The sequence below is a fragment of the Harmonia axyridis genome, chromosome X (genome assembly GCF_914767665.1).
Source record: "Harmonia axyridis chromosome X, icHarAxyr1.1, whole genome shotgun sequence".
Taxonomy (NCBI): domain Eukaryota; kingdom Metazoa; phylum Arthropoda; class Insecta; order Coleoptera; family Coccinellidae; genus Harmonia; species Harmonia axyridis.
The window spans coordinates 36,328,551-36,337,878 of NC_059508.1; positions in this window are offsets into that span (position 1 = coordinate 36,328,551).

Below are 9,328 nucleotides of genomic sequence, written 5' to 3' on the forward strand. Positions count from 1 at the left end.
TCGAGTGTCCAACTTGCTCACAAGAGCCGAGAAACAAACCGATGCATCACGTAGACAAGATCGTACCGAATGTTAACACAATCCAAAAGGAAATAATCTTAGATGAATATCGATTCTGATTATTGATTTTTCTTTCGCGATATTGATAGAAGACATCTGAATGAATTTCGAATTAATTCCGAAATCAAAAAAATATTTTCAATAAATTTTTTTTCTAGAGTACCTCGGTCTTTTCTATTTTTTTTCCAAGTTTCGTACGTCAATCAACATACATCCCAGAAAAAATCATCTCTCTAACTATCCTGGTTCAAAAGTTGTATCGGAACTTTTCACGTCGAAAAAGAACATAGGCGAAAAAGGACGTGAACATTATTCCTTATAAAAATCAAACCCGACCATGGATTTTGATTCTGATTGTTGATTATCGCTATTAGAACACATTAGGAGGCAACCAAATCAAATTTGAGAAAATTCCACAATCAGAAAATTTTTTTCAAAAAAAAAAAAAAAATTCGAGAACACCTCGGTCATGGCAAGTTATTTCCCACAATCCATTCCCCAATCAACGTACATCCCAGAAAAAATCATCTCTCTAACTATCCTAGTTCAAAAGTTGTATCGGAACATTTTCACGTCGAAAATATATCTCTAAGTCCAGACCGATGCACCACGTAATCTCGGGCAGACCGATGCACAACGTAAATGACGATCGGGACCGGGGCGATCGGTCGTATCTGACACCGCCGGCTCGGTTCTAACATCGTCAATGAGTCGGGGTTGTAAAAAAGGACGTGAACATTTTTCCTTATAAAAATCAAACCCGACCATGGATTTTGATTCTGATTGTTGATTATCGCTACTAGAACATATAAGGAGGCAACCAAATCAAATTTGAGAAAATTCCACGATCAGAAAATTTTTTTCGAAAAAAAAAAAAAATCGTAATCACCTCGGTCATGGCGAGTTATTTTCCGTATTTCATTCCACAATCAACGTACAACATAGAAGAAATCATCTCTCTAACTATCCTGGTTCAAAAGTTGTATCGGAACATTTCACGTCGTAATATCTCGCCAAGTCCAGACCTCGGCGATAGGTAGTATCTGACACCGTCCGCTCGGGACTGACATCGACTTGGACTCGGGCTGATGATGGGGAGGCGTTTAAGGACGTGAACATTTTTCCTTATAAAAATTAAAGTCGACAATGAATATTGATTCTGATTACTGATTTACGCTTTAAAAACACATTAGAAGGCAACCAAATCGAATTTGAGGAAATTCCACGATCAGAAAATTTTTTTCGAAAAAAAAAAAAATCCGAAAAATATTTTTCGATTCCGATTACTGATTTACTCTTTTAGAACACATTAGGAGGCAACCAAATCAAATTTGAGAAAATTCCACAATCAGAAAATTTTTTTCGAAAAAAAAAAAAATTCGAGGACACCTCGGTCATGGCAAGTTATTTCCCACAATCCATTCCCCGATCCACGTACATCCCAGAAAAAATCATCTCTCTAACTATCCTGGTTCAAAAGTTGTATCGGAACATTTTCACGTCGAAAATATATCTCTAAGTCCAAACCGATGCACCACGTAAACTAGGGCAGACCGATGCACCACGTAATATCGGGCAGACCGATGCAGAACGTAAACTCGATCATACCGATGCTTCACGTAATCTCGATCTTACCGATGCACCACGTAAACAAGGGCAGACCGATGCAGAACGTAAAGTAGATCTTACCGATGCACCACGTAATCTCGATCTTACCGATGCACCACGTAATCTCCATCTTACCGATGCACCACGTGAACTGGATCTTACCGATGCAGAACGTGAATTGGATCTTACCGATGCAGAACGTGAATTGGATCTTACCGATGCACCACGTAAACTCGATCATACCGATGCACCACGTAATCTCGGGCAGACCGATGCACAACGTAAATGACGATCGGGACCGGGGCGATCGGTCGTATCTGACACCGCCGGCTCGGTTCTAACATCGTCAATGAGTCGGGGTTGTAAAAAAGGACGTGAACATTTTTCCTTATAAAAATCAAACCCGACCATGGATTTTGATTCTGATTGTTGATTATCGCTACTAGAACATATAAGGAGGCAACCAAATCAAATTTGAGAAAATTCCACGATCAGAAAATTTTTTTCGAAAAAAAAAAAAAATCGTAATCACCTCGGTCATGGCGAGTTATTTTCCGTATTTCATTCCACAATCAACGTACAACATAGAAGAAATCATCTCTCTAACTATCCTGGTTCAAAAGTTGTATCGGAACATTTCACGTCGTAATATCTCGCCAAGTCCAGACCTCGGCGATAGGTAGTATCTGACACCGTCCGCTCGGGACTGACATCGACTTGGACTCGGGCTGATGATGGGGAGGCGTTTAAGGACGTGAACATTTTTCCTTATAAAAATTAAAGTCGACAATGAATATTGATTCTGATTACTGATTTACGCTTTAAAAACACATTAGAAGGCAACCAAATCGAATTTGAGGAAATTCCACGATCAGAAAATTTTTTTCGAAAAAAAAAAAAATCCGAAAAATATTTTTCGATTCCGATTACTGATTTACTCTTTTAGAACACATTAGGAGGCAACCAAATCAAATTTGAGAAAATTCCAAAATCAGAAAATTTTTTTCGAAAAAAAAAAAAATTCGAGGACACCTCGGTCATGGCAAGTTATTTCCCACAATCCATTCCCCGATCCACGTACATCCCAGAAAAAATCATCTCTCTAACTATCCTGGTTCAAAAGTTGTATCGGAACATTTTCACGTCGAAAATATATCTCTAAGTCCAAACCGATGCACCACGTAAACTAGGGCAGACCGATGCACCACGTAATATCGGGCAGACCGATGCAGAACGTAAACTCGATCATACCGATGCTTCACGTAATCTCGATCTTACCGATGCACCACGTAAACAAGGGCAGACCGATGCAGAACGTAAAGTAGATCTTACCGATGCACCACGTAATCTCGATCTTACCGATGCACCACGTAATCTCCATCTTACCGATGCACCACGTGAACTGGATCTTACCGATGCAGAACGTGAATTGGATCTTACCGATGCAGAACGTGAATTGGATCTTACCGATGCACCACGTAAACTCGATCATACCGATGCACCACGTAATCTCGGGCAGACCGATGCACAACGTAAATGACGATCGGGACCGGGGCGATCGGTCGTATCTGACACCGCCGGCTCGGTTCTAACATCGTCAATGAGTCGGGGTTGTAAAAAAGGACGTGAACATTTTTCCTTATAAAAATCAAACCCGACCATGGATTTTGATTCTGATTGTTGATTATCGCTACTAGAACATATAAGGAGGCAACCAAATCAAATTTGAGAAAATTCCACGATCAGAAAATTTTTTTCGAAAAAAAAAAAAAATCGTAATCACCTCGGTCATGGCGAGTTATTTTCCGTATTTCATTCCACAATCAACGTACAACATAGAAGAAATCATCTCTCTAACTATCCTGGTTCAAAAGTTGTATCGGAACATTTCACGTCGTAATATCTCGCCAAGTCCAGACCTCGGCGATAGGTAGTATCTGACACCGTCCGCTCGGGACTGACATCGACTTGGACTCGGGCTGATGATGGGGAGGCGTTTAAGGACGTGAACATTTTTCCTTATAAAAATTAAAGTCGACAATGAATATTGATTCTGATTACTGATTTACGCTTTAAAAACACATTAGAAGGCAACCAAATCGAATTTGAGGAAATTCCACGATCAGAAAATTTTTTTCGAAAAAAAAAAAAATCCGAAAAATATTTTTCGATTCCGATTACTGATTTACTCTTTTAGAACACATTAGGAGGCAACCAAATCAAATTTGAGAAAATTCCACAATCAGAAAATTTTTTTCGAAAAAAAAAAAAATTCGAGGACACCTCGGTCATGGCAAGTTATTTCCCACAATCCATTCCCCGATCCACGTACATCCCAGAAAAAATCATCTCTCTAACTATCCTGGTTCAAAAGTTGTATCGGAACATTTTCACGTCGAAAATATATCTCTAAGTCCAAACCGATGCACCACGTAAACTAGGGCAGACCGATGCACCACGTAATATCGGGCAGACCGATGCAGAACGTAAACTCGATCATACCGATGCTTCACGTAATCTCGATCTTACCGATGCACCACGTAAACAAGGGCAGACCGATGCAGAACGTAAAGTAGATCTTACCGATGCACCACGTAATCTCGATCTTACCGATGCACCACGTAATCTCCATCTTACCGATGCACCACGTGAACTGGATCTTACCGATGCACCACGTAATCTCAATCTTACCGATGCACCACGTGAACTGGATCTTACCGATGCAGAACGTGAATTGGATCTTACCGATGCACCACGTAAACTCGATCTTACCGATGCACCACGTAATCTCGATCTTACCGATGCACCACGTGAACTGGATCTTACCGATGCAGAACGTGAATTGGATCTTACCGATGCACCACGTAAACTCGATCTTACCGATGCACCACGTAATCTCAATCTTACCGATGCACCACGTGAACTGGATCTTACCGATGCAGAACGTGAATTGGATCTTACCGATGCACCACGTAAACTCGATCTTACCGATGCACCACGTAATCTCAATCTTACCGATGCACCACGTGAACTGGATCTTACCGATGCAGAACGTGAACTGGATCTTACCGATGCACCACGTAAACTCGATCTTACCGATGCACCACGTAATCTCGATCTTACCGATGCACCACGTGAACTGGATCTTACCGATGCAGAACGTGAATTGGATCTTACCGATGCACCACGTAAACTCGATCTTACCGATGCACCACGTAATCTCAATCTTACCGATGCATCACGTAATCTCGATCTTACCGATGCAGAACGTAAACTCGATCATACCGATGCACCACGTTATCTCGGCAGACCGATGCAGAACGTAAAAAAAAAGCTTACAGCACGCGGTGTTCCCAAGCGGTCACCCATCCAAGTACTAACCGCGCCCGACGCTGCTTGGCTTCAGTGTTCAATTTCAATTTCAATTTCAAATGGTCTTTATTTGTCTTTGTGATAGTTACAGATATGTGCCTATATAGGCCATGTTAATCAACAATAATGGTTTATATACAGTTCCTACCAGATAATTCTGGTATTATCAGTTACATTTCATATACATATAATAAAAAATTTTTAAGTAATTTCAGGGTGTTTGGGAATTTTTGTTTGATATCGTATATTTATTTATTTTATTATAATAGGGGATTTTCAGGAAAAATTTAGGAATAAAAAACCTGATATAAATAATTTGGGGAGGGATGGGGGGTGGGTTGGGGATATATATATACAGTTATGTACAGTTTTAGCATTTATAAATTTTTATATACAATTTTATATACATGTCTGGGAAGGGGTTCCCGTTATGCTAAACGGCGATTCTCAATTCAGCTAACGGCCGCCATTTGCTAGTCGTGGCCAGTCCCCATTTCTCGTAGCACCGTTCGTGTCGCTGTTGGGTCTAGTACCCGTAGGACCGATTGGTTGTTACGATAACAGGGCGATGGATACGCCATTCGCATTGGCTGCCGCTACCTTTCGTTGTGATTCGTCGTCAAGACATATTTTTCAAAATGTCGGTATGTGACATGGCCGGTCTTGGAAGATGGCGGTTTTCATAGGGGTTTTTGGGTGTTTGGGGTAGGTTTTTAGGGAGGTTTAAGGAATATGGGAAGGAATTGGTACGGGAGGGGGTGAGGGGATGCGTGGAGTCGCGTTTTCGTAATTTGTCTTGTCAGTGCGTTGGATTTACACTGGAATTCGTAGAAATCGCTAGATACTTTGTTTAGGTACTCGCGGATGGTTGGAATATCCGCGAGTTCATGTAGTTTGGATATCCTAGTGTAATACGGCTTGCTCAAGGCCAATCTTAGGATTTTGTTTTGAAGGTTTTGAATGGGCCTTATTGGAAAGGGCCTAAGGTGACAAAATGCCGGCGCAGCGTATGTGACTACTGGCCGGATGTATGTTTTGTAAATGAGCAATTTGTTTTTTTCATTCAGCATACTTTTACTGCACAATAGAGGATGCAGTATCTTTTTGATGGCGTATCCTTTATGGATTTGTGCTTTGATATGGCGGTGGAAATTTAGCCTTTCGTCCAATTCAATGCCCAGGTACTTAACGGAGCTTTTTGGAGCAATTTCCGTATTATTGATTTTTAATTTGTCTAAGATTACTTTTTCATTCCGTCTTCTGCTAAACACGATCTGCTCTGCTTTGGTCTCATTCAGTTTTATTTTCCATCTGTCGAAGTAATTGATAAGTACTTCGAGATGGTTTTTCAGCTCGCGATTGGCGTCTTCAGCGCTGGATGAGTGGGCATATATGGCCGTGTCATCCGCGAAGAGGGCGATTTTTGTTTTGTTATGTTTCGGGATATCCTGGACGTAGATATTGAATAATCTAGGTCCAAGGACTGATCCCTGCACAATTCCTGCTTTTATATTTTTGGGCGCGGATGTTTCATTCCCTACGCGTACTATGAATTTTCTGTTATTGAGATATGAGTAAATGGTCTTTATGAGGAATTTCGGGAATTTAAGTTTTATTAATTTGTAGGTCAGCCCCTCTATCCAAACTTTGTCGAACGCCTTTTCGATGTCGAGGAGGAGCATGACCGTGTGGTTTTTATTATTGAAACTATTTATTACGTCAACTACGATTCGGCAGATTTGCTGTGTCGAGCTGTGTTTTTCCTTGAAGCCAAATTGATGGTCATCGCGAATTTTATTGTTTTTCATAACTTGTTTTATTTTTCCTAACAGGATTTTCTCGGTCAGCTTGCTGAGGTTAGACAGTAGACTGATCGGACGGTAGTTGCCGGGAGAAGTTGTGACTTTCCCGGCTTTGGGGATAGGGGTTACTACTGCTGTTTTCCAACAGCTAGGCCAGTGTTGAAATTTGAATACAGCGTTTATGATGTAGTTCAGTTGAACTATGGCCTTTCTGGATAGGTTCCGGATCAGTCTATTGTCCACTTCGTCCTTTCCTGGAGCTTTGTTTAGTGGAAGCTTTTTAATTTCGTCCCGTATTTCCGATGGATTTGTTAATAGATGATTTTCGGGCTTTACGAAGCGGTTCGAATTTATAAAGTCTTCCACTCTTTTCCGTATGTCTGCTTGTTCTGGACTATCGGTCTGGGATATGTGGTGAGCGGTTTCGAAGTTTTCCGCAAGTACGTCCGCTTTTTCTTTATCGGTGATGTAATTCGCGGAATTTTGGACCAAGATGGGAACTTGGGAGAATTTTTGAATACTGGATTTGACTGTTTTCCAGAGATCTTTGTTATTAGAATTTAGCCTGGAGATTTTCTGTTCCCATCTTTCGTTCTGGAAAATTTTTATGTGGTTTCGGATTTCGCGGGTGTATGAGTTTAAGAGTGTTTTATCGACTTGTCTTTGGTGGGATTGCCACCTTTTTCTGATTTTATTCCTGAACTTGATCAAGTCGATAATATGGGCTGGTAGTTTTTCTGCTACTTCAGCTCTCGGTTTTTTGGAAATTGTTTTATCGCGGGCGTACTTGAGGGCCTTCGTAAACTTTTCAATTTCCCGTTCGATGTCGGAAGCAGTTTCGATTTTATTGTTGATAGTTATTTTACTATCTAATATTGTACGAAATTTTGCCCAATCAGCGTTCGAATAGTCGTACACTAATTTTGTTGGGTTTCTTTCGCTGCTGTAATTGACCGAGAAGATCACTGGATTATGATCGGACCCTAACTGACAACTCGCGTCCGGGATACTATTCAAGTTAATATTCTTAGTGAGTATTAAATCGATAGTACTCGGAGCTTTTCCATTGTCTGGAAAATGAGTGTGTCCGTTAGGGATGTTCAAAATTACGTCATCATTAGCTTCAAGGAAACTGAATAGACGATTTCCGTTGGTGTTTCTGCAGTTGCAGTTCCATTCTTCGTGTTTAGCATTTAGATCGCCTAGAACTATTACTTTATTTTTCCTAGAAAATAGGAATCTTAGGCAGTTGGTACTGAATTTGCGACTGGGGCTATTATACACCGCCGTTATGATTAAGTTGCCATCAATCTGGACGCTAGCGTTCTCTATTGTGCAGTTGATGGTAGGCAAAATGGTGGATGCGATAATGTTCTTAACTAGTATAGCGATTCCACCGAATCCAGAGTTGTCTTGTCTGTCTTGCCTATATGTCTGGTATCCTTTAATGAAAAATTTGTGGTTGTTTTTCAGTTTTGTCTCGTTGATAGTCAGTATGTCTATTTGGTTGTAATTTAGAAAATTGGAGATCTCCAGGAATTTTTGGGAGACTCCATTCGCGTTCCAAGTCGCGATTTTTAATGACTTAGTCATTTAAATTGAGGAAGAATTCCAGTATGACGTACTTTCTTTCGGCGGGGCTTGCATTTTGCAGCTGCTGGTTGAGTCTTTTGACGTCTGTCAGTAGTTGTCGTATGTCCACGTATTGATTAAGTCTGTTGAACTCGCTTTTCAGCTCGTAAAACGCGTTTTGGAAGTTATTTGTGTTGTTTGTGTCATGAGTTTTGTTTGTGGGGGGGGAGGTGGGGGTTTTGGGGGGGGTTTGGGGGTTGGCCATGCCACTTACCGGTTTTTGTTTGGCCTCTTGGGCCTTTCTCCTTTCTTCCCAGACATTCACGGCCGGGATTGGAGCTTCGCGGTAAACTTTGGGGGCGGCAGGGGCGGCGGTTTTGGCGTTCCTCGCCCTGCGGTTGCAGATGTTCACGTAAATCGCGCACTCGGTACTGTTTGCGGGGTGACTCCCGAAACAGTTCGCGCACTTTGCCGGCGTATTCATTGTTTTTGGGCACTCGCGAGTCGCGTGATTTTCCGCGCACTTGAGGCAGTTTGGGGTCCTATGGCAGTTGGCCGTGGCATGTCCCCACATCTGGCAGTTGTGACATTGGATTACTTCCCTTTTTGTGTAGTACTTGTTCCACCGAACGGCTGTATAATTAATAACGCGGACTTCCTTCTGTATTTTCCGGAGCGTTATCGTATTTCCGGTGACGACCATGTACGCCGGTGATTTCGTTGCTTTTAGTTTGTGGATTTCCACAACCGGAATTCCTAGTTCCTGGAGTTCAGTTTTAATCTCTTCCAGGTCTGGATCAGAATCCAGTCCCCTCAGCGTAAATGCATGGGTTTTTTCTTCCCTTGGGGTGTAGGTGTGGTATTTCACGTCGTTTTCATCAAAATATTTTTCTAGTTTCTTTCTGTCTTCTACC